This window comes from Bombus pascuorum, chromosome 1, assembly GCF_905332965.1.
Source record: "Bombus pascuorum chromosome 1, iyBomPasc1.1, whole genome shotgun sequence".
NCBI classification, from domain to species: Eukaryota; Metazoa; Arthropoda; class Insecta; order Hymenoptera; family Apidae; genus Bombus; species Bombus pascuorum.
In genome coordinates, this window is record NC_083488.1 from 23,578,381 (window position 1) to 23,606,352 (window position 27,972).

General features: G+C 37.1%; 1 protein-coding gene across 1 annotated transcript in view; it reads left to right on the plus strand.

Moving 5' to 3' along the window:
• The first annotated feature begins 2,315 nt into the window (after positions 1-2,315).
• LOC132915136 (WD repeat-containing protein 55 homolog) overlaps positions 2,316-27,972 on the plus strand; it is a 185,933-nt gene continuing 160,276 nt past the window's right edge. Inside the window, exon 1 of the mRNA XM_060974843.1 lies at positions 2,316-2,330. The gene's annotated coding sequence lies outside the window, so the exon portion shown is untranslated. The remainder of the gene's footprint in view (positions 2,331-27,972) is intronic.

Genomic DNA, 27,972 nt, shown 5'->3' on the forward strand with positions numbered 1-27,972 from the left:
TTAATATTCTATATTAAGTAGTTAAGGCCTACAATAATTCTGACACGCGTGATAAAGACAGTATCATATCTATCTATTTTTATATGTACCACAATAATTTATTTTATTCAATATTACACATATTAAAATACTAAAGTTCCCTGATCTGAATCAAAGCAGAATTAGTATATATTAAGTAGTTGAAACCTGTAATAATTCTGACACGTCAGAATAATACACTATTCCTCTATTTGTCTACTTGTCATCGTCATTTCTTCTATTTAATATCACATATTTATAAATTCTAAAGTTCTCTAACATAAAGCACACTAGAATCAGTGCATAGTAAGTAGTTAAAACCTCTAACAATTCAGACACGCGCGAATAAAACAGCATCGTGTCTATGTGTTTATTATCATCGTTTCTTCTACTTAATGTCACATATTTTGTAAACCTAAACCTTCATCTTCTTTACATTTCTTTTACCTCAACAATTACCTTGACAAAATCAAATTACAAACAATCTTCTTTATTTATCGCCTAAAACAAGTAACAAATTCCCAGAAGGGAAACAGAAATAGATTTTCACTGCTTCCACAAATGAACGAACAAGCTCTACTCTGCTCTTACTTACGAACTGTTGTGAATATGGCGTTGTTTCGCCATTTCTCTAACGATCCCGCACACGCGTTACATAACATGCTATAGCTCCACATGGGGGTTGCTTCTCTTCTTCTACATGGTTCCCTATAGTAGAGCGGTCAGCTCGGGGTAAAAGGTTTCTCCTCTTGCAGCTGTTAAACCCTTGACCTCCAGTTGCACTCGTGCAAAGAGGGCAGTGGGTTGGATGAAAAATTTGGAAGGTGAACGGCGTGCGCAGGAAATGGAAAAACGAACGTTGCCTACTGACCGACAACCCATGGTCAACGGATGACCGATTATCCCGATGAATCGGACAGAGGATCGAGCAGATGCACGATTTTCCTTCGGTTTCCATTCGCGCAACATTGAATCAGGTACCATTTTTTCCCCTTTTTAGTGTAAAGTCTATGAAAGGCTACCGTTTCAAAAGTATTAGGTTTTCACGTATGAAACGTTCATTTTTTTTTCTTTTTTTTGGGGGGTTAAAATGTTAGTTTGGAATATATGAAATACGTGTATGAATGCTTTACCGTATGAATTATTGAACTGCTTGTTTATAAATATGGATTGGTATGGTCTACTAAATTGTCTATTTAGACGAATAAATTGTACAAACTATTAAATTGTTTATTTAGATGTATGTATGAATTGTATGAATTATTGAATTGTTCGTTTATAATATGTATGAAATATACAGATCACTAGATTGTTTATTTATACGTATGATTTTCATGAATTATTCCATTGTTTATTTAAATTGTATGTATTGTATGAATTATTAAATTGCTCGTTTATAACATCTATGAAATATACGAATCACTAGATCGTTTCTTTATATATATATGACTTTCGATGAGTTATTCAATTGTTTATTTAAATCGTACGAATCGTCTTGATCTATGATTTACTAATAGTTTATCGACGATCTTTTAATCGTCGCGTCGATGTCAAAGTAATTACAGCATCCTCGCGGTGCTTCCTTTCGGCTATCTGTGTCTCGGAGAAAATTGAACAACGTTAAAGGAAGCTGCAGTGCAATGATCTCGTTGGCGGTAATGCAGGTGTACGTCTAATAATAAGGGACCCGTGTTGAAGTGGTTGAACAATGTAACGAAATCCCGTGTGCCGGGATCGTCAGCTGCGTGGGTGTGACTGTTTACCTCCGCAGTCGTAGCCCGTAATTATCTTTGTTATTTTTTCATTAAACTTCTATCAAGCTCGTTCCGTGTACCCTCTTAAAGAGAAAACGTTCTGTACGCGGCCGATATAATTGTATTCGGTAGGGAGAAACGGCTGGCTTCTTTCCTGAAAGGAGAGAAAAAGGAAGGAAAACGGGAGAGAGTTTAATTTATTTTTAATTTATACAGAGCTATCTTAGCGAGCAATTTTAATTATTCCTTCTGATGGCGAAGCTTTCATCTGGGATAAGTTCGAGGAACAAGGCAAATGATATCTTAATGATATTTGGCTGAGAGAGTTTTCCATCGGAAATGTAAGCAAAGATTGCTTTTCAACTGCAAGAGAATAAAGATCTGTGCGCGTGCCTGTATGTGTGTGTGTGTACTCGTGTCGAAATTATAGTATTGGAATTTTTCATGGAGTCTATGTTCGGCGCAATAGAATTTTATACACATAAAAAGTTGATTTTTTAGTAAATTTACTGTATATAAGAGAATTATATTGCTTAATATAGGATTTATTAAATTTTAGTTTTATCATAAAGTAGAGTTGTATTTTAATTTTTCATTAAGTCTGTAGTTAGTATGGATAGAATCTTGTATAACCATTTTATTAATTTTAACGTAGATTAAAGAATTATAGAAGAATTTTAGATAAGAAAAAGGATTAGATCGGATGTTATTTAAATTCATAAATGTAGACGCTGGAAATGGAATTTTTATTGGACGTAAAATATATTTTTAATTCATTGTCTTAATACGATAGATTCGAAGGAAAATGAAATTATTATATTTTGTCTCTATCGAATATTCTGATTTAATATTCTTGTTTAATATTAAGATATCTCATAAATTGTCAACGAAACGAAATGTGATAGATTATATTTTTCAAATCTGTCGTCAAGCTTCAATTTACCTAATTTAAGTAAGTCGTGAGTAATGTCCGAATCCTTCCAATCTAATGCAATCGGACGATCTGGAAATCCTTAAAAGTGTTCCCCTAAATTACTTATTCCGATCGTTATCGATATCAGGAGTTACGCGAGATCCCAGCAGCATATGTGGGACACGGGCTTCCAATTTCCCTGTCTTTGTTCTAAACGGAATCCATATACGCGAAATATTAAACGTCAGACGTTTCGTAACATGAATTTGACATTCAGCAGATGTTGAATTCTTGGCGGCTCTTCAGGAGCCACAAAATTGACATTGACAATTATCTACAATAGAAACATATACCGTTCAAAGAACTCGACAATTTTCTATTTTATCTGACAAAAACTGATTTGCCTTTACTATTCATTTTTAATTTCATGATTGCAAAAGTATCCAGTTAAAGCACCACCCAATTATTCCTACTCTTCTTTATTTCTTGACATTTCAATCTTTCTCTTATTTTGGCAAACAAAACAGATTTCCAATCTTTTTAGAAAAATGTTTGACATAAAGTTGGAGCCAGAAACCATCGATAACAACTCTTTCACATTTCGCTTATATCTTGACATGTTTTTTAACGTTAGAGAACTCGTATAATTAGATTGGGAACGAACGAAAGAACGTAACAGGGTTAAGAAGTCAATTCTCTTTTATCCTAATTGTCAGCGGCGTAATGGCGCAATTAAAATGATCAGAGCTGATCGAGATGAGAAGAAAGCTGCGCGCGAAAAGTTTCGTCGGGCGAGCGGGATGGCTGGTCCGATTTGAAAGCTAATGCACCGCTGATATATACGAGTAGTTGCCCTCTTCTTGGTAAAGTTCACCGGGGAAAAAACTTGGAAGTTCTCCTTTGAAGATCTTCTCGAAGAAAACTCGTCGCGAAGCCGCCTGTGAAAGCGCGGGCCGCGAGTAAAGGGCGTAATGAAAATGGCGTCTGCCTCGTTTCTCTTTTGTCGGGATGAATGTCGCCGGATAGAAAGATCGTCCTCCGGCAAGAACAATTGTGTCCCTCTATTTAGTACAAGACCAGATCGATTAAAAACAGAGGAAGGTAAAGGAACTGCAGGACCGAGAAAAACATTGGGCAATTTCATTGATTACGTGCAATAAAAAGATGTGCAATTGTGCCCAATTTTTGAAGAACATGATTATAACGTTAGAATAGAATAAAAATGATTTGTGTCTGTCGATTACAAGGAATTCTCCCTTTTTATATCTATCCATTTATTACCGTATTAACAATAGAACAATCTCTGTTAAAACTTACAAATTTGAAATGAAATGTTCGTAATTGAAAAAAGAAAGAAATATCGTTAATAAGATGATGCGAAAAATTATAATTCATTCTAAAAAATTTATTTTAGGTTCTATGTCTTTTATCTAGATTAGGTTCCACATTTAACAATTTTTTATCTTACTTATTAAATTCTTAAAACATTTAATGCAACTGTTATTCTCCAAGATTTCGTATAACTTACGTCACAATTAAAAATCATTACAGTTCTAGCGAAAATAATTCTAAAAGAAGAATATTGTTCTTCAACATTGCGTAACGTTTACATTGCTGATTCTTTCCTTTACTTCTGAAGCATAGAAGCATATCTAAAATTTGCATTCACCTGATACATTTAGTTATTTACATTGAAATACATTGGAACAGAGGAACGTCTGGTTATATGGCAATAATACCGCAAGTTTTCATATTCGGTAGCGAGTAAACGAGTAAGTAAACCGTGGAAGAGGATTCGACTTGGTATCCAGGGCAACCGGACCCTATCTCATCCTCCGAAGTCCTAAGAGCGTTTCTAGATGTCTTCTTAAGTTGCCGGAACAAACTTCGACCCGGTAGAACAACGTGTAATGCCCAAAGGGAGACGGCCGCGCAGGCGAAAGAAAAAACAGGAAGAAAGAAATTTACTTACAAGAATGGATTACTGTTTCTCGCCCGGAGCCAGCCCTCGCCGCTTCCTAGCTAAATATAATCCTGTCCTTTCGCCGTTTAATTAATCTCGCGATTAATCATTATATTTAGAAAGGATCGCGTTAATGAATTTTTATGTGTAACTGAGATTCAATGGATTAAATTCCAGATATAAATTTTACTGATCATTTTCTTACTTCTCTGTGCATTGTTCGTCATCGTTCACCATGGCTTTTTCTTTCAGCGATATTATGTATTATTAATTTATTCGATTATTATTCTATATATTTCTGTTATTTCGTATTAAATAATAATTAATTATTTCTTCTATCTCTATGAATCTTTAAATTCACAAAGTAAAATTTTTGCTTAAAATGATAACACGACAACAGAGTGATCACTCGTTTTCACAAATTTATTCAAAATAAAGAAAATATTTCAAGGAATGGTAACTTTTACTTTCTCTTTTTTTACGACACGCCCACGTTTTAAGAGAAAGTTCAAAGTTACATATCTCGTAAGTTTTCGAATTCGCTCCACACATTTTCTCTTTTTTTACTTCCCTTTCTCTCGTTCTTCCGAAGAATGATCGCGCTAACGTTCGAATCGCGTAATGTTCCCGCAATTTTGCAGGAGTTTCAGAAAGGGAGGAACGCCGTAGGACCGGGATCACAATGAGTGATCGTTATGCGTATTCAAAATGGCCTTACCTGGCCAGGGTGTAGCCAGAGCCTATTGTTGACCCTCTGCTTTCTACGAAAACGCAGTCGATTGTGCAAACCGAGCTCACGTGCAACTGCGAGACGATACGATAAAACCAGCCCTTATGCTCTTTCAGCTTCCGGACCATGAGAAAAGGTTAACTACTCGTACGAATATCTATCACATTCCATGTAACTTTTTAAGTAACATCGTTGCAACATTATCAGATGGAAATGAGTAGGAGTAAAATGTTGATAAAGGAAGATTTTTATTTTTATAAATTACTCTATATGATTTTACTAAGCGTATTAGTTTCGATTAAGGATAAACTTCATTCTATCTGCGTTATATGATTTTATCGTTGAATATTTTTCTGAAACTGAAGGACTACAGAGTGTAAAAATGTTACGTGAATATTTACGGATAAAAATAACATTACTCTGAATTGCAATAATAATTGATCATATTTAGTAGAACTTTAGACACTAAGTAGTGTATTAATCATTATGAATATGTCATCTTTCAAATTTAGATGAATATATAATTCGGATTTAGATCTAAATTTAAAAAATCTTGATCATCGTATCAAAGAATTAAAAAAATTTTAATTTCAAATTAAAAATAGAGAAGTTTGAAATTCTAGGAATTCTAAGGATCGAAATAACTGATATTTTAATACTTGAGCCTTCTTAAATCATAATTACAAAGGATTGTACATTTATTTTATTTCAAAGTATATATGTATATAAAATCGTGTAGAATGAACAGATCTTTTTCCTTTCCACTGTTGGTGGCTTACCCGAAGCCACGATACGAAGGATGTACTATGGAGTGTCGGCATCAGAAACACACATGACAAAACCGATGACTGATGATGCTAGCCACCCTCTTCCTGCCGCGAACTTTTGTTTATTCGCATCTCCATCACCATCGATCAATGGCCCCGGGGCTTTTCGTAAAGACGGAAGAAACGATGGAAAAGGAGATGTTTTCACGAAGTCGAATACTTTTCCTTATCCGCGACCATTTTCTATCTGCTTTTTGTCATTCCCCACCAAGGACTATCGTTGTTTCTACTCGAGAAGACGTTTTATTTTCACGTGACTTACGTAATAGATGTTCACGTACGCCTCTGACAATGTTTAGAAGTGTGTTTCTACCAGAATTGTCAAGATACTGCTTTCATATCGGTGGATTAATTGTTCTAACGACAAAAAGAAGTGATCTACTTTTGTAGAGTGTTTAAAGGCGTGTAGTATTTTGATGATGAAAACGAAGATGTCGTTAAGAAACAGAATGCGATGTAACAAAATTTTACAATCTTAAGCTTCCCCTATTATTCGATCTTTATACAAAGATCAGCTATTAACGAAACAATCGTACACTGAATGGCGATACATTTTATCAAATTTATATAGAAATATCATAATCTTAAGTACATATTTTACCATATGAAACGGTTATTTGAAATAATTAATGCTGCAATTTAAAACAATCAGAAATACGTCGAAAGCTTCAAATAATTCTCTATAGTTCCCAATAAATCCTTTCCAATATTTCACATAGAAATAATAAATAAACAATGATCAAATATTATTCTTACCAGCTACCAATACGTACAAGATATTCCTGAATAATTTGTCACTAGACTGACCATCTCTATGTATTTATGGGATATTTTAAAACGCTAAAATCTACAGGAAGCACGCTATCTCCCATAATAAATAAAATATCGAAAGTAAAATGCTTCGTCGATGAAACAGACCTTTATGTATATGGATTAATTTCTCTATTCATTTGTATTCATACAAATGTAAATCTCCATAAACATTCCTGCGGTCTACCTATCGCATGATAAGACCAATTCGATGGGCCACCATCCATAAATTCAATTATTTTCAATATCGTAAAATTGGTAAAAAGAAAGTGCATCGAGATATAACACCATAGAGATGAAGGATGGACGAGAGACAATGCGAATATCGTATGAAACAGAAATGGTGGATGGGTTCCATTCCCCGCTCGCGATAATGGTGAACCGGAAAGACGCTGTTAGGATGGAGGGTGTCTAAGCGCGCGTTCGCTTGGTCGCTGCAAAGAACGATTTATTGATTAGTACGGCCAGCCAATGGCGCATTGGTCAGTTGCACGAAAGCTTCTCTGGATACACAACCCCAGCGCAAAGAACCAAGGGGGTTGCGTCAGAGAGAGGGTTGCTGCCCCCATAACATCGTACTAGAAGGGTCCACGGAGATGTAGCTTATCTCATTCTCGGAAATTATGGTGGAACGATGAAGGGTGCTAGGGCCTGTATGATGCCTTTGGCGGCCATTGCTCTTGCCCTTTAAGCTTCGACGAAAATCTAATATTCCTTTTGATCATACCGTTGGTAACGTACAAGAGAAAACTGGAAATTAGTTCTCATTCAGGCCTCGTGGTAAAGCAATATTCTTCCTTCTGCTTCTAATGGTTCATTTTCCGGTTGTCTGTGCGATCAGAATTTTAGATCGGTCCTGGTCTTACAAAAATTGTCCATCTGGTTTAATGTGTTACCTTTGTAACGTACAATTTACAAGTTATCACTGGATTGTGGATTTTTATATAGATACACAAATATTTGTGGTGTATGTTAATCTACGTTCAGCATATCAATCTTTGTACTTTCGAATTAAATAATTTAAAAAGTATTTCCTAAATAATTTCTGTGTTGTACTAGGTGTATATTTTTATACACTTTTATATATTCGAATTGTAACTTTAATGTTAAATATTATATGCTTTCTATATCGTATATATACTGTAGCCAAGATAAATTACAGTAAATTTGGAGTTAACTTAGAAATTTTTCACTACATTTGGATCTCATGTACACTCAAATAATGGTCAAATCAAGAACAAGCTTTGAACCTACTTGATCGGTATATTTAGTCAATTAAAATAATTTTAAATTAAACCCAATTTAAAGATCAATAAAATCAAAAACTTCAACGCTATCCTTCAGCCATCAAATGAATTTTAATGTTAATCCTCCGCTCAGAATTCCATCGCTTCTCGACATACTTCGACGCTCACGCTCTTTTACTTATTAACCACGCTCTCAAATCTCACCACTCATCGGACATCCGTACCCAAAAATTAAACTAGCTAACGCTTTCAGGAAGAGGGTACCTCGATATCCCAATCAATTATTCATCGATGGAAAGCGCGAGTCTTCTTAAGCGAGTCTCTTAAGAGAGTCAGTATTCTTTCACCCCCAACCCCCTTTCTGAATTTTCTTCCCTCACTTCAGCTTTCGGATTCATCGTAACTGTCCTGAGCTGAACTGTAGCGATGTAATTAGGTCTACACCGCATCAAGTATTTATTCTTTCATTAGGCTGCTTGTAAGAAGCGTAAGGGAGGGGACGACGATGGGACGACGTCATCCAGGAAGAAACTTGATCAGCTCGAAACTTTGCTCGTTTAGTGGGTGAAGCACCAATTAATGCGGGCCATCTCCTTTCCGCTCTAGTTTGATATATTTCCACGATCGTTGCCGACCACCTTCGCTTTTTCAATTAATCCCACCTGTTTCCTACCTTAACGGTACCATCGTAGTGAGAGTTCAAAGTTCAAAGAACTTCGCTATAGTGAGAGGATGACATCGCGGTACTTACACGGGGTATGTTGCAGTGGTGCTGCATTATTCAAGTTTTATGATACTGTATGGAAATTATAACGTTCTAGTCTATTGTATAAGTGTTTTATTGTAGTGGTTATAGTTGCAGGTTAATTCTTTGTATATAAAAAAAAAGAGAGAAACGCACGTGGACCAGCGATGGTTTGAAGCTTGAGTAAATAAAAAAGAATAACAAGATTGTTACTGTTAATACGTCGAAGTTAAAATTTCAATCTCCACTTTTAATGGCGGTAGTTCTTTGTAAGATTACATCCACGTGCAATGTTGATGGCTATTATTGACATTACCACGCATTCCTGAAGAAGGTCCAGGGGGATCGGTGCAAAAAATTAATCCAAAACAGCACGTGTCTACTGTGAATGAGGGTAAGATGTTCATCGGAGCGTGGTCAAAGTCGCATCTGTTGGTTGTTTGCTATAAAAAAAAAAAAGAAAAAAAAAAGGAGGAAACAGAATTGAGAAAATCTCGGATAAGTCGATTTAAATTATTCGAACTCTCGATCCATGTCCTTTCGCGGCTTCTGCAGCTTTCTAACGCGTGCCGATAGAATATTCCGACTTCCATCGAACATCTGCACTTTTTTAGTGATTTTAATCTTCGAAGAAAGTATTGCAAGCTCATTGGAAAGATACATTACTTTCTATACGTGATATTATAAAAAGGAAGTTATACAGAATATAATTAAAATATAATTCTAGAATTAATTAAGAATTGATTCTATACAGACCTAACTAAGCAGAAATGCAGCAAATTTTTGGATAAAAAGATAATTATCTTTTAAATCGTTTATTCTGAATTCTCATTCGTTTCCTTGCATTACCAAAAGATGAAACTTCATCGTGATTACCTTTGTATATTTGAGCGAGAAACTTTTCTATGCTTCTATGTATGATAACACATTGACTACGCATAAACTTATTAATATGTCCGAGGAACCGTATACATAAATCAACCTAATTGCGCAGAGAAACGGTAACAGCATTCGGTGACAGTTATTAGAAAAAATGAAGTTCTCGAGCAGATGGGTCGTTCAGCCGTGAAGAATCGCGGGCGTTCAACTGATTTATATTTCGAACGCGTGGGTGGGCCTTTTGCGTTTTCGGTAGCGAACGGTAGAAAACTCTTTAATAGTTTCACGCGTGCTGCAGTACCAGTGTCTGGTAGAACTAAAGCTACCGACCTGTCAAAGGAAAAAAAGAGAAAAAATAAGTAAACGGTTCCTAAAATCATTAATTTCAACCTCCAACTGCTACTTTTAAAGGAAGTACCAGAAACATTGTTTTAAAACAATGTTTCTGGGGGTTTAAACCTTCTTTTTGAAATTTTTCCCAATTTCAAAGATGTATAGTTAATTACGAATATTTTACATCATACTAGTTAACAAGAATTAATCTATAAATAGGAGTTTATAAGCAATATTTTCTCACAGCTTGTGTAGGTGAATAGTTCATCTATTTATTTACTTATTAATTATTAAATGCAATTGGTGATCAATCTCACACAAATTGCTCTGAAAGTCAAATGCAAAATAATTAGGAAATGCATACATAGCAAATTTATATTATAACAATTTATAAAATATTCTAGCTTTATCATACTAAAAGATGTTCTTTGTAAATATATCTGGAATACTAAGAATAAATATACATCCAAAGTCAGAAGATACAATTCTAATAAATACATTCTTATCACCACTTTCATATAGTACAAAATTCTAACCAGAAACTTTCAAAAACATCTCTTTGCATCTGTCAACCCTGAAGAGTTGCAGACAATTGAAAAAGGGATTCGTATCAACCCATTCCATTAAAAAACGATAAATAATTTCGCGAAAGCTGGCAGAAAAGAGATACAGCTTATCACGAAGTGGTAATGGGAGTGAAATTTAAACAGGGCGAAAGAACACGAATACGGTGTACACGTCGTACATGTCTGAAGGAACAGCCAGTCTTTCGTGATAAACTACCACCCTAGGAACAAAGCTACGCTCTCGTAAACATCTTCTCACTCCCTCGACGTTAGCTCCATCAGAAGGTCTTGTCTCATCGTTTTTTATCGTGTTACGAACGCCAGTAGCAGCAACAGGCAGCACGTGTCTTTCTCTCTCATCCTATTTTTTTCTATCCTTCTCCATTCCCTGTGCTTTTCCACTTCTTGATCGCGATCCACGCGTTCGCATCCTTCTAGCTCAGTGGCACGAGCAAAATAGCCGGGTTATGCAATTCTTCGCTGTGTAGTTGTAAATAAAAAAAAGAAACGATCAGCTGAGCAAAAAGTGTAGAGATGTTTTCAGTCGGTGACAAGGACGAGCCATCTTTCAACGGCTTCTTCTTCAACCGTACATCGTTATGGAGATTGCTGCGGATTCCTTCAACGGATATTGGAACGCTGTGACTCGACGTTTTCATGGGACAAGTTGCGCTTTTTTAAGTATTTGCGAAGAACGTGATCAACGGTTTGTGTTATATTAACTATATTACGTTCCTTGGAACGTTTTAAATTCGATGGTTTTTCTTTTCATCGTTAACAAATTTCTCAAGTTCGAAAAAGTACGAAACAATGGTTGTTGATAAGAATCATTTTTTGTTTGTAATTGAAGATTTTGAAAATAGCGCTTGGTTAAAAAAAGTAGTTAGATTGTGATCTAAAAATTCGTGGGCCACAGCGAGGTTGACCTTTTAACCAAATTTGATCCTTCAATCAAAAACTTCTGTAATCGCGAAATTAAAAGTTGATAAAGACAACTCAATTTCATTTAGATCAATTTCAATGTTTGCAAATATAAATATGATACAATTTATTTTCTATATTAATTGGATCCAGGTAAAAAGATTAATTGAACAGGAAGAAGAAAAAAAGGGAAGATTTGCCATCTTATTTCATCTAAACAATTATTTTATTTACAGCCCGTCCAACTTTCGCTCACAACTCACGTTTGTTGTTCCTTTGATCCAAGCGTCACTCCGTTTCAATTCTCCACTTCAATCACACAACCCCATTATACATCGACTCGCCCATCCTACCCGAACGAATATTCTATTTTCGAGATGAACATCGTTTCGATTCGGTGCGAAATTTCGTGCGACCGTGTATCCCGTCTCGCCAGTAATCCTGACGGAGTTATGTAAAACGAAAATGTCCGGGGATCGAGGGCCCCACCTTCTCCGCGCCATTGAGGTCCAACAATGAAGTTTTCTGCATAATACGCGACCGAGAGAACGGAGGACCGAGGTTTGACGAGTTCGGATGGAAAAAGGGGATCGCACATATGCCACGTCCTCTATACCCGTTTACTCAATACACCCCGAAACTACGAATGGCTTTGGCCCAGTCAAATCATCGTTACATCCGATCCCTCCCCTTGCTGATTCCCGTCAGGATCTTCTATGAGTAAATTAATGAACTTTCGATCGATGATTCTGCGCCCCTTTTTCGCTTGGATACGTTTTTCCCCATTATTTTTCCCATTATTGGAAACATGTAATTTGTCGTGTAGAAATTTTTATTAATAAGTTGATTAAAAAATAATATGGAGTAACGATATTCTTCCGTCGAAATCCGCAGCAATAACGATACCAACCCCAAGTGAATATCTGTCATGCTGGCAAGAAGAGACATAAGTCGAGGTGAGAGCACAAGAGGAAGATAAATAAGAGAGTGGCGCGTATTATTGAAAGACAATCGTCGGAGACAAAGTGGCGTGATACACCCTCGGCAACGTTATTTCGCCCGAATATCTCATATGTTTCCAGCTATTGGCAATATTTGTTTCGCCGTGGTTTCACCGACCAACGCATTCACGCGAAAGTTCACGACGGACGTTCAAGATTCTCTCGGACAATAATTTATGACTTAATAATATTAGCAAATTGAGAGAGAATTGACAAGTTGTATGATATAACGTTTTTAGTTTTCGTTTCTAAAATTTCATTTCTTTTTTTTTATAATATAATAATTTATTAGTTCTGTTGACTTGTAACTCGTAATATCGCATGTAAAATGTAGCTAATAATATTAGTTTAGTTGTGCAAGTGGGTGCAGGTCATAGAAGGAAAAGGAGATGAAGAAAACGTGAAATAAATTTTCACACGTTTTGACGAGATTTTCTTGCTGAGAATGATCGACAGGTCCGAATTTTTGGGGAAGACAGATGGCGGTGACGAAGACTTATTTGAGTTTCCTCGCTTCGATCTGTTGTTCTTTCGTTTCCACGTTCCTTCCGTTTGGCACCACCACGTACACTAGCTAATGTGAGAAACCTGTAATGTGTTTACGATCCGATACGATAATAAAAAAATATGACGTAGATGTATGATGCTATGTAATGCGTGATAGTTAGGGGAAGAAGAGGTAATTGATATCTTAAGAAAATATTGGACGCAAGGAGAGTAGCGTCCTAAATGCACTACAGATTATGATTTATAATTGCGTTTTAAAATGATGGTATTCTCGATGAACATTAAGCTTTCAGGTTTGATGTAAAAAATGGAAGATATATCACGTACTAAATATTTAGATGCAAATTGTAATTTAGGTTTGATTAAATATTTATATTAGTTTCATAGCATAAATAGTAAGATATCAACTAAATATCCTTTAAGCAGGTTGTTTTTAGTGTAACGTTCATCGAAAAATCACTTTCTTGATACTTATTCTATTAACAATTACTAACATAGATTAACAAGTAGACTATCCCAAAATACTCACTACTATCTTGCTGCACAGGTTTAAAAACATATATTTGAAATTCTTCAAATAATTTGAACACATAATAAAACAGTTATATATATATTAATATTACATTCCACCATATACATATGAAAAACATATTTAAGAAGTTACGTAACTCCATAAAATATCACCAGCACTTCTTTCCTCCATTTAGAACTGCACGGTACAATCATACGTTTTTCCAACAGATCTACCAATCAACATACAACAACGCTACTAAACAAATCATCTTAACATCTCGTAACGTCTCTTCCCTCATTCCTCACCACATTCCGAAAGATCGTTCCACGACATTGTTCACAAACGAGAACTTTATAACCCTATTATATGTCAATCCACTTTCATCCATTAACATAACCCATCCATTCATATCTTAACGATCCTTTTCACCAATCTCTATCGATCTTGCTTCACAATAATTGGCGTTCATGATAAAAGAGCCAACCTGCACCTCGAACGTCTTTTAACCACATTATTTCACGATTTAAATGTACATGGAAAATATATCGCGGATACGGGGCGTAGCTGATTCCTTTACTCTTTCGTCAGACGCATAGCTTTTCCATCGTGGGTCCACAATTGTTCAGATTGATCGGTGGGTCAGAAAACCAAGGAAAACCAGATCTGGAGGAAGGGACGCGACGAGTAGTCCACGTCCGACCGGAAGAGTGGTACAATCGAGGCCGACAGTTGGTCTTTGTCGCAAGAAAACGGAATCCAGAGGCGTTAACATTATTCGAGCTAGGGAAGGACATCGTTGTGGACGCCGGCTAAATACAACCGCCACGCCCTTACGACCTTTCGACTTTTTTTTGCCGGTTCCGTCGTCTGCGGAACGTCAAGAGAGGCGTCTTGGTCACTCTCCTCGCTCTTCAGAAAAGAACTTTCCTCCTTTTCTCCCCTTTTCCCTTTCCTAATGCTCTTAATTTTCCTCGATCGTTTGCTCGTTCTTGCAGCAGAATCTTCCACCGAAGGAATTTTCTTGCGTAAAGGATGTATCGCTCTGGATTTTACGATGGTGTGCAATTAACGAACGTTTGATTTCTTTAGCGGATCTGTGGAAGGAATTTTTTTGCAAAGGATATATCGCAGAATTTTACGATGGGGCAATTAATTGATGTTTGAAATCATTTTTCCGAGAGAATCTGTGAAAAGAATTTCCTTCCGCGAAGGATATATCGTAGAATTTCATGGTCAGGTAATTAATGAACGTCTGGAATGAGTTTTTTCAACCAAAAAAATTTCCGAAAGAATTCCCTTCTATGGAAAAGTATGTCGTTAAATTGTGAAATGAAGATGGATCAACGAATACTTGAGGCGATCTTTCTGAACAAATATCTGGAAGAAATCTTCTACGAACTTGTCTCAAAATCATCGATTAGTTTTTTAACGATGATTTTGGCACGATATTTTTGAACGAACCGTTAGACGTAGGTCAACGACGGCATTGTCTAGACTGTTATCAAAATTGTAGGATTGTTTGAGGACTTGAAGATTGTAGAACAATTTGTTATTGATTTCAATGCTGGTTTTCCTCTTTTCCTCCTTTTATTATATAATTTTATGTTATAATTCAATTGTAACGCGATTGAGTCATCAATTTTGGAATCGTTGATAGGTATTATGCGTTTTAATCCCCGTGTGAATGTTCACAATCCGATTTCGTGATAGAGGACCCGCATATTAAATGTTCTTTCATTTTGCATTACACCATTTAGAAAGATGAACGTTTGGCTTGAAGAGGTAAAAATGTGGGCATTGAAATTCCTAATCTAAAAGTACTGTGAAATACAAAAAAAAAAAGCAAATACACACACTTGATAGTATTCTTTATTACTTGTGACAAAAATTAAAAAATTTTCTAATTCCACTCATGATTCAAATCTACTCTTCCAAAAAAAAAAAAAAAGAAGAAAAAGAAGAAATAAATCAGCACTTTTCCACGTTCTGCATAAGTTCGCATCAATGCCGAGTAAAGATTTTAAAGATCCCATTTAAATAGACGATCCGTTTCAGACATTTTCACATAGTTGCAGCCTTTCTTACACCTTGAGCTCGACATATCGTGGGAGTGTTGCCACGGTTTACATAATTTTTCCCAGAGTCGGCCTCGAGGAATATTCAAAAAATCGCAACGTTCGAGCAACCTGTGAGCACCGGGACGAACAAGGGGGTTAAAGGCGAGAGGGGTTGAAGAGTGGGACGCGGGCAGGAGCAGAACCCTCGTTCTCGTTCTTCAAAGGTCGAGCCGCTGGAAATCGTACGGCTTTGTATGGAAATAAGAATGCTCCCTGCGCCAAAGCGCGCACCCACGTAGACACCCGCACCCGTTTGCGTGTCCGTCACACCGTCGAGCGCGATATAAATTCGTACGCGAACTTCAAAAGGGAGAGAAAGACGGCGGAAGAGGGGTGGCGTAGTGGAAAGCAGGTACGATTCGAATCGAGCAGTAGGAAAATATTTTTTCGGGCGGAAGGAACCGCGGAAAAGAGGAAGCTCACCCTCAGGCTCTCGTGTTTTGTCCATGGAATTGAAGCTACGCGACGTGGAGAACCTCGAGGATGACTTCGTTACACGAAATGTACGATGATTTGAAGCGTCATGATGAAATTATGAAAATGGTGTTGAGAAAAGTTAATTGCAGATGTATGTTTATGTACAAATGGATTTTGTAAAAATGGTTGGTTCTGTAAAAATGTACAAAAATCTTTTACGTTTTGTTATTTTGTAATTATCTTTCTGGCAAAAGTAGATCATTTTCATACGGGTGTTTGTATTTTCATTAATAAAATTACACTCTAGAAAAATTGCTATAACTGAGAGATACTTAATGTCAATACGAGGAAAACACCCCATAAGAGATGTCGATATAAGAAATATGCAAAAATTAAGAGATAGTAATATATTACTATTATTTGTTATTAGTATTAACTTTCCTATTGTATTTTGATCTAGATAATTCGCTCAATTAAATGCTTATAAATCAATATATTCTTTTTACGGCGAACTTTGCCTTTGAAGTTCTAAATCAGAGTATCTGACACACTTGATTGTTGTATATATTGTATAATAGAATGCGCGGGCGAATGTTTCATTTAAGTTACAATAAAAAAAAAAATAAAAAAAAGTTTAAGAATTAATGACAAAATCCTAAAACGATATTTCTATAAAATATGTATCTTTTTTTCCCTAAACTGATGAAATCTTCTTCATTATTTTTCCATGAAGAGAAAATATAAAAAAAACGAAACGATCGAAAGACATTATTATTTCTGTTGTACGATAAAAATTTAATAATTTCTGTCGGTACTACGTCTGTAAATAAGCTGTCCTTTTTTAGAGCGTTGTGAGAGATCTCGGTGGCGGCCATGCTCGGAATAATAAAAAAAAAAAAAAAAGCAGGAGAGAAAAGAAAGAGAAAGGTTGGGACGAGGGGCGAACCTCGTACCGTTCGTCCAATCTCATTAACCCTTCACTACGCGGAATTCAGATAGGGGTCGGAATTCTAACCCTTCCTGGTAACCATAGCAACGAGTAACCCTTCTTTCATCGTTCACTATCCCCTTCCTCAGTGTCCAATGGCAACAGCCTCACCTGCTACACTTGATCCCGTCGTAAGGTGTATCATGCTCGGCCATTTAACCCCTTGCATTCTGACGTCAAGTTACACTTGTATTCCGGATTATGATCCAGATGTAAAAACAGGATTTTGTACTCCCATTGGAGAATCTAATTTTGGTATTTAATTTAAGGTACAAATTTCATACAAATTATAATCAAATAAGCAAGTAACCTATAATTTTTATAACTCGCTATAAGTAATATTCGCGTGTTTTTTCATTTATCAATTTCTTTGTACGATTAATCTAATATACATGTCTAGCTTGCGAATGGAATTACGTACTTATGTATCTATATATTTGAATTATGTATTTTGTTATTAATTAGTTTTAATTTCTCCTTTATGTAACATACGAATATAGAAAGAAGAATATATCTTCCAAAAATTCTTATCTCCGATAGAAAGATATTGTCGAAGTTCATTGTTACACTACTTTCGATATTTACGGAAACATACAAATTTTGTAGATTATAAAATTATTCAATAACTGTGATACATATCGGTATCGAAATAAAGAAGAGAAATAACAAAATAGACGATTAGAGTTCTTACGATTGAAACCTTCGTTAATGAAAAAACAAATCGTTATTACAAACGGAGAGCCACGTTCATCGAGTTATAAATACCTGCGGTGAAATTTCGCGATTAGCTACGCGTCGTCGTTCGAAGGGAGACCATAAACTGGATCGTAGGTCGGTTAGCCTGACCGTGAGAGAAATTTAATCTGGTTTCAGGCGAGAAGTCCGTTTAATCGAGCCAATCAATTCCTGGAATTTATACGGGGCAGCTCGAGGGTTCGCGGAGAAAAAGGAAGAGGTAGAAATTAAAAGTCGCGGCGTGTTTGCGGCGCGTTTCTTTCTTCCAAAGCGTGGCCGCGGTGAGAAACCCGACGAGAGTTAATAAGAAAACGGCACTGAGCTCGAAACACACCGGTCGAAACACATTTTGCATTCGGAACTTTAATAAAAGGTGACGTTACTTTGCTCGAGACCCTCGTTCTTTTTTCTCACCCCTTCGCGGTTCTTCCTCCCCGCCATCCTTACTCTTTGCCTATGCTCGAAGACGACAACCCTAAGGCGATAAACCAGCACGACTGTGTTATTTCGTGCGGTGGTTTCTTTTGTGGCGGAAAGTCGATGACAACGATATTATTCTTCGTTGAAAGAATTATGATAATGTTGGTTCTATGCTGGCCAAAATGCGTCGTGGTTACGCTGATATCGAAATTGTCGTTTAGGGGTTAGTTAATTTATTAGTTTCAATTTTAATTTCATTTTATGTATTATTTTAATAATAAAAATATCATTTTAAGACTGGCAATTTTTCCCTCCGTATATAATTTTCGTTTTTTAATTTTGTATACAAAAGCATCGTTTCTAGGATCAAGTGGAGCGTAAATTTTTAAGAATCAAACATTTTATATCGGAATATAATACAACATGTTTTTAAAGATGTTTTATTTGATTTTGCGATCTTATCGCAATAAGAATGAAAGCGAAGAGGCAAATATAAACGTTTTACAAATGTTTGATTGTCAAATTAGAATCTTTCGAAGTTTCTTATTGAGCAATATATTGAAACGAAATTTCCAAAATTTGATTGCTGTACTAAATTATCATTTACAAAGAACTCGAAATATTACGAACTCTATAAATTTATCAAATAATACGTTTACGATTAAATTATTCTGAAGCACTTTTCGAACGATATATTCAGCGCTACTTCCACGTTTCCATTGATACAAATTCCAAGGCACGTATTTTTTCCATTTTTCCACGGCGTTCAACCCCAATCTCCAACGCCATATCTGTAAAAATCGTTTCATTGTCACGCTCGACAGAGGACGCATTAAAACGCACAATAGTGGTCGCGTAGATCGATCGATCGTGCGATTTAAATAAATAATAACGATCTGATAGAGTTGACGACAAAGATGACCTGTCACAACACAGTGTACAACCATGGAAACTTTCGAAAGGATTCGAAATCACCGATTCACGTTTTGGAAATATTTAAGTGGATCTTAGATGTTTGGAAAGATAACACCGGGACTTGAATGTTTGACAGATCTGGTAGTAGATGATGCACGTCTACAGACGAAAAGGGTTTCCCGTTAATCTACACCGAAAATGGCTATGGGATCCAATGCCACTTAATACTGACCGATACAAACCATGGTTAAAAAGAAGAAAACGTCCAGATATTTGTTACTACCTTACTAAATGAACAAAAAACTTTTACGCTCGAGATACTGTTATTAGAAATTTGTTATTGGAGTATTATATAGGTAGCATGATTCTTTTAAAAGAATAGGATTTTAACATTGGAATTTTCTCCATACCTTTTATTTACCTTTTGAACACCATTATATATGTGTACCCATAAAGGTAGGATTGGAGAAATAAGACAATCGGTTTATTGTAGCTATAAAACAAAGTTAACAGAATAATTTATTACTAATACTGTTAATAGTTTCCATTAGTTAATAGTTGTGTTCCATTTGTTACATTCAATAGCTCCTAACTGCATCCAGACGAATCTTATACTTTCAAAATCAAATTCGACCAATTCCTAATACAGTTCATGTATAAATGTATCATTCGGATTGTCAAAAGCAGCATCACAGGCCACCCCTTATCCTCTTCATAAAATAAAACGATGGAAAAGCGCGGTTCTCGATTTGCCATGCTTTCTAATCGAATCCCCCGGGCGCGATGAGTTAACGAGGCGGCAAAGGGAAATTAGGCAAATGCGCTCTTTGCCAATGCTAATTGTTGTTTGCTCGGGTAACACTTTGCTAAGTATTCAAGAGTTGCGCGACTACCACGATAAAAGCTGACATTCCTGTCCCCGGTTCGATCCTTTCTACGATCAAACATCCCGCCGGAAGCAACTCCTCTCGTTTATAAAAAATCAACCTCTAACTTCTCTTTAAAACCTCTCGACAGACCTTCGCCTACCCTAACCTCTTTCCTACGCGTCCACGATCAAAAGTCGAATTTACGTTACGCAATAAAGCGATGCTTAACACAGAGAGGCGAAAAATATCGGAGAAGGGCGACTCATTGGCATTCGACTGATGGACCGCATAAAAGATAGCCTCTCCCGGAGAAAACGTAACGTTGGAATTTCCCGCGATGGACGAAGGGAGTGACGTCGATGACGACGACGACGACGACGACGACGACGACGACGGCTAAGAAGAAGAACAAGAAGAAAGAAGGAGAAAGAAGGAAACCACGGAGACTTTGGTAGGAAAAAGAAGGAGAGAAAAAAGGGAGAAAGTCCGACCACCCTTGGAAGACAGGGCCGCCGTTCTCGGGGCGCTAGAGGGATGATGAATATAAAGGCAGGGCAAGCAGTTAGGGTGGATTCAACCCTCTCGGCTCGTGGGGCTCCACGGGCCAAGAAGGAGCTCTCAGATCAATACTTTTTATGCGAGAACCACGGCCGAGGAGGTTGAGTCGGGGCGAGAGAGGGTGGTTCGTTCGGATGAGTACGGGGTAGGTACGCCGAGGTGGAGCAGTCTCAGTCTCTCTCAACCTCCCTCCCCCTCTAACCCCCTTGTGCAACCTTCTCTCCAACTCTAACCACCCTTCTTCTCGTTCCACCTTCCCACCCACTCTTCTCTAGCCACCTTCTTCTCCTCAGCCACCCTTCGTAGGCCGCCCTCTCTCCTTTTCTCTCTCCACGTGCCGGCGTAATCAGGAATATCATTAAACTCTCGGCTTCTTCGTTCGCAAGAGCCTTCTCGGTTCTTGGCCCGAGCGTCTCCTTTTCTCGCGCTTCACCCCCTTCGAAGACCTCTTCCTCCCTCAGACAAGACCCTCGTTACTTCGCCGCGTGCATAAAAATAAAAGGGCGAGGAAAAAGTCGAGAACGCAATCTTAACGATTCGTCGAAGATTCTTCCCCTCTTCGTCTATCAAGATTCGTGTCTTTCTAACCGATGGGAGACGTCTGTTGCTGACAAGTTCGTTTGAAAAGGAAGACGCGCCCGTTGGAAGATGTTCGCGCGGAACGATAGACACAGGGTAGACTCTGTTTCCTTCTTTCTTCTTCTTTGAAACAACCATATCTATAGTAGATACCAGGAATCTGGAGAAATTTCGGGATCGAATCGGATACGAATCGTTTCGTGGCTCGACCTCGGTTTTTTTAACGAGCGATAAGAAACGGATATTTCTTCCTGTTTTTCTTTCTTCTTCTTTCGTTTCTCGCTGTCATCGTACTTCCTTTCGACAGGTTTTACGTTTATAATTTTAGAATACAACAAGGATGAAGGGATGGACCGTTACTAACTCTGTGACCGAAACTAGAGCAATGTTGTAAATTTTCGTGACGTGATTTACAAGAAAGAACGCCGTGCACTTGAAATAAGGGTATGCAATTCCTTGTAACAACCTTTCTCCCTGGTTTTCTCGGAGTCCTTGACGCATCGCTGTCGTAAATCTACAGGTTAGGTAAAACTAGAGCAACGTTTACAATGGTTTTATGGGGTGGACGCATTGCGACACGATAAACAGTACCTATGACCCTGACCATCAATGGGGCTGTACAGTTTGCAAATAGGTTTCGAAGATCTATTTAGCCAGGCTACATCTGTTTGAAAGTGTTTCAAATCATTTTTATTTAATTTAGGACTTTACGCAATAGCATTGAAATCGTTCCGCTGTCCTAGAGATATTTTTAGAAGTAACATTTTAAGATATATTGTATATATAATATACTCAACTAAAATAACTTTCGCAGGATTCAGTGAATGTTGTTAATAACTAACTAGTTTTGTTGTTTCAAATCTATAAAAATTGTTTTAAGATTATTGTCCATTCGTAACATTAATTTCTAACATTCTGAATAACGATTTAATTAGTTTGATAATAGAAATCACAAGTTTCTTCAAGAAATATGGAGTCTTCGTAGTGACGTTCGAATAGGTGTAAATTGCTTTCGTAATAGGTTTTTTGAAAATTGTATAATTCATGCGAAAAGGTGTATTATACGGTTCTCGCTTCCCACTGGTGCATCATAAACAACGAAGCATGTATGTATATATCATGTTATTTATGTTTCAAGAAAATTCACCTATCTCACAAATGGTCATTTTTCACGATACCAAAAACTATAGCGCTCGTGTGTCGCATTATTCTCTGAAAATATTCCTGTAACCTGTTTCGTATCTTAAATATAGAAATCTTGAAAAAAAAATCTATGGAATATCCGTTTACTTACCGCGATTGATTCATCCACAATTCAACTCCTTTAATCGTTTTAAACGCTGCACGTATTACTCAACGACTTGTACAAATTTCCAATTCGTCACATTCATATCTCGTCATTGCTGATTTTTATGCATTCAGGATAAATTTAAAGGTACAAATATCCAGACAGCGCATATAATATATAAGAATATATAAAATATGCAATGTGCGTTAATCGTTTTAACAGGTGAAACAAATAACTACGTAGGTTCCATTTCGTTGCTTCTCGTTGAAAAAATATGAAATTGCATATAGATCTAGTCCACCTACCAGAAATCTCAGAATTCAAAATCGCTTCTCGTGTATATTCTCGATTATTTGCAACAGTTACGATCATAGTGGAAACAGGCTACAGAAGTGCACACCCTCGTCTTCTCTTCTTCTCGTTCATGCCGATGCTTTCGAGGTATACACCCTATATATACGTCTATACATGTACACACACTTGCATCATCGAATACCTACGGAGTTCTGCAATATGTTATTGTTCAGGTTGAGTGAGTATCTTAGAGACCTTGCCTACCCCTCACCCATTGTCCTGACCCTTACAGATATTGACAACCCGCAGAAGAAATTGGCGGGATATCTCGAATCTCGAATCTTTCCGGGATACGCATCTGCTCTCGAGGTCCCTCCTGGAGACTTGGCTGAGGATTAAATTCGTTTCTCGTTCGAGGATGCGCCGTCGAGATTTCATGCACGATCGAGAGCTATGACTTTGCCACTTCATAAAAAGGGTCCTTGCGTTTCCTTACGTTTCTACGCGTTTTCGTGGTACACCCGTGTGTATGGCGATTCTCGAGGATGTTTATAATATACCATAGGAAGAAACAGGGACAGTTACGAGTAAAATTAAGCCTCTACGACTCGATTTTGTTTGTTGAGAAAAAGGAGTGAGAGATTGAGTGAAAAAATTGCATTTTGTTCTGGGAATGGATTAACAATATTATATTTATATTCATTTTATAGTTTAGTATCGGATAATCGAATAGTTTGATTTTTAGTATTTAATTTTGTATTTTTCTGAAAGATTTTGTTACAAATTTGAAGGCTCTTCCACGCGGGTAATATGTTTTGATATTTAGAAACAAAAATCTATTTATTAAAGTTTGTCTCTCCTCGATATGAAAGTGAAACAAATGAAATTATTAAATACGTAAAATAATGATTAATTTATCGTGCCAATTGGAACGTAGTAATTTATAAATCCATCCAACTGTTCGTTTTATTTTAAAGAACCACGAAACGATGATAAAAGAAAGACTGGAATATAGAAGATGAACGAGAAAAATATATATAAGTCTGGGTATACGAAATTAGTTACGATCGAATGCAAAATACCGGGAGAATTCAGTTCGATGTTGAATAAGACGAGGAATCGTATAACGGAGTGGTTTCCGCGAATCGTGCCTCCTAGGTTCTTGCATTATACCCGCTTGAGTTCCTCTCCATCCTAACAAATGGTTTTTGAAAGATGTGGCAGCCCAGGGAGAAAAAAGGAGATTTCAAAGACCAGAGAAATTGAAAAAATGAGGGTTGAACAGGTAAAGGTTATGTAAGTGTTGGTCAAGAGGAAGGAAACGATAACACAGAGTTGGTTGCGTGCTCTTAAAATAGCGCGCGAACAATTCTCCACAGAAATAGATACGCCTACGAGATGTAACATTGCGATCATGAGTAAATCGTATTATATGTAGTTCGTTCATAGATCGTTGCTTTTGTTATCAACAATTCGATAAATATAAATACAATCTCCGTTGACTTGTCAACGCTGAAAATAAAAGACTGGATTGGAAAATTAGTTTTCATTATGATTTATACTTGTATGATGTATCTGTCTGAACGTTAAGAATATTTTTGTCTTATCAGTTGTTTTTTAAAAATGAATAAAAATAATCTCTCCTGTGGTGGACGGTGTGACGAGTTGTTGGTTAAATCAATAATGAGACGAGTTAATTTAATTAACTATATTTGCAGATATTTTGAAATGTAGAATACAAAGTTAATCGCAAGTGTTGTTCGCTTGATAATACTCGTTATACCATTGCGCGATACTGCGGTACTGATACTAATCGTCATGCTGATTCGTTAGACTGACTCGATATTGATATTCATTCGCATTCGTGGAGAACTTGGTCGTCTATTTATACTAGTCGAGGGGGGTACCGGAAGGTTTGAACTTATCGCCGGTAGAACGTAGCAGCGAAATTGCTTCGTTCAGAGTTTGTTTATTACATTATGTGCGTCGTAGAGTGTTAATCCTCTGTGGCAAAACAACTATGTGAGGCATCTTAGTATCGCGACGTCCTAAGACGCATATGTCGCTACACTCCTATAACGAAACCTATGAAACGAAGATTTAACCAAATGCATTGATTATCCCTATTAAAACTAATTATTTTGTTAGACATTAACCAAATGTTCTAGTGTCAGAATTGAGAAGTTTCTAAAATGTAAGCACGATTTGACAATATTTCTCTGATTACATCAAAAAAATCTTTCCGCGATTTTTCAATAGGGCTTATCAACATTCAAAAGACCTACCAAAATGATCCCTTTTGACTCTAAAAAGCAGAATCATCGAATCATACTCTTCTCCTAAATCCTCAGCATCCTTCTCTCCCTACAGATAGGATGCACATCAATCCTTCGAACATGCTATCTTCCCAACTCTCGTCTTCATCCCGGCATACTTGCCTCAAATCAACCATAATATCCTCGCAAAACTTTGAATGATTCACGTTTCATATTGAAGGATCTTCTCAAACGTCCAGGCAAATAACTTCACGGTTATTAGTGCAAAATGAATAACCCCATGTACGATGTTTACGGTGGTGCTCGCGTTCTTTGTTCCCTAATTTCAAGCTGGAGTCGCGTTTTCAGTTTTTCTTTTGTCTCCGAATCCTTCCATGCGAAAATACGAAAAAAAGCGGAAAATAGCAAAGCGTGCGCCGTCTCGCGGCCGAGACAAGACGAGTTAATCCATAGATTGCCTTTTGCGAAAAGCGTTTTTCTACCTGGCTGATGGCTCGACTGACTGACTGACTGTCTAGACCAGGTCGAAGTCATCAGAAACGGAAGAAAATCAGTTATTATCTGATGTAGAATACACGGAAAGTGTATCCCAGCATCCTTGCTTGTGGTTGGATGTTATAATTGGCAGGTTACACGACCCTTTCGGTCCATGGTTTGACTCGGAGAAAGAAACCTCGAGTAATCTTTCTATTCTTCGAATCCTTTCCGAAAAGTCTCCGTTGCTTGGCCAAGCTTTTATTAATGTGTTTTGCTTCTTTCGATCCTTTGACTCGCAATCGGTTCGTTCGTCTTTGGAGATATCATCAGTACCACTTTGTACATTTTGTATACTTTTGTATGTTAGCACCGTATAACATTAGCGCATTATTTCTTTTTTTATTTCTGTACATTTAAGTTTCCCATAATTATTTAAAATATTTTTTACTACATAAACAATATCCTATTACGTTATCATGTATATTATCACCTAATGATCCTATAAAATGTAACGATACTGTAATGTGCAGTTTCCAATACTATAAATCATAAGCCGGAAGAGAGATCCAGGAGCACGCGTCTGGAAAGAAAAATCAGTGAAGCAGCAAGAACACGCGAGGACTGCCACGAGCCACAATGTGTCTTCCCCACACGATCAGCATCTTGAGACACGCGCTCTTATTTATTCGATTCCAGCACGTACAACGTGGCTCGCTTCGATCTTCGTGCACCCGCGCGATCTCAAAAGCAGCTGCACCCCGTTTTATTGTTACGCCTCTCGAAATCCTCGATCCCTTCCTTCGATTCTCGAAACAGATCGACGCGGATCGACGCAGCTTTTGGTGACGAATTAGCCGATACTCTCTGGGGACACGAACTACTGACTTGCAATTTACCTTAAGAACGGGACAATGATGCGTCCTTAATCGATTCAGAAAGATTCTGAAAGATATGGAATCGATGAAATGCAGTTTTCTTGTCTTTTTAATGGTATTTACGATTCTCTGTCTATTGTTTGGTATATGAATGTTTGAATTTTGGGGTTCATGCTTGTTGACAAAGAAAATAGCATAGGTTTGGATCGAATGGAAAGACGAGTATTCTATAAACAGTTAGCTTTAAAAGAGATTTAAATGATTTCCGTACAAGTAAATAAAAATTGCTTTTTGTATTTTGTACATAGAAATGACTAGAATAAAACGATGGAATAATTGCAACTTTATCAAACAAATTTGATACGATATAAAAATCAAACTACGATTATGAGAAATACCCTAGGTATCTTCTTCCTCAAATGTTCTCCAATTCCTTCCAAAGGAAATATACAAAATTCCATCAACATATGGTCAGCACGATCGAAACAATACTCGTCGGTCAGTCAAAGAGCACCTTAACATATTACTTCCTAAAAAAAAGCTTTTTTTTCGAACGAACCATCTCGGACCACCATGTCAGTGTTCGCGATGGAAAAGAATCGCGCACAGAAAGATATTCTCTGCGTTAATTTCTATTTTTCGATAATGACTTCCTTTATGAACATCTCTGCGCGATTCATCAATAGCAACAGAGATATAGATAGAGGAAACTGTTACCACATGACTAACCAAAGTTTCACGCGGAGAAAGAAAGGCCTGACCGACGTAGACTGTAAATCATTTCGAACATCATTACCCTCCCCATCTTCTGTTTCTCTTTGACGTAGCCACCGCGTTTTTGCGAAAAACGTTTTAACGCCGGCATAAGACGCATCGTTAAGCGAGAAAAAGGGACGGCCAAGGGAGGGCCATGATACGTTTTTCTCTGCTACCGCGATTTTAGACGGTTCACCCACGCGTTCTGGACCACGTTGCCTCGATACTTTCCACGTAAATGATGGATGCCTCCGTGGAGGTGTCCTGAGTCGTTATGAGGCGGTATCGCGAGTTCAAAGCGTAAAGTCATTCGCGCACCTTGCGGAAGCTGCGCTTAAGATTTCACGGCTAACATATGGTCCGTGATTCTTTACGTTGGAGAATATGATTTTGAATATTCGGAAAGCATAGAAAATTCACTGCTGCGAAAATTCCTCTCTCGTCGGTCTTAGGGTATCGGAAGCGAAAAAATTTTTTTTTTTATTTGGTAGAATTTTTACAATCAATTCTCACTGAGAATTATAAATAAATTATTTTGGAGTGGTACTGTAACTTGGATTATAAGAGTTTATAGTATGGTTGATTCTAGTTGAATCTAATGCTTCAATCTAAAGGGTATTGTCTCTTTAGTCTGCGAATCTGATCCGTCGTGTCAAGTAATTGGGTAACTAATGGGTTTT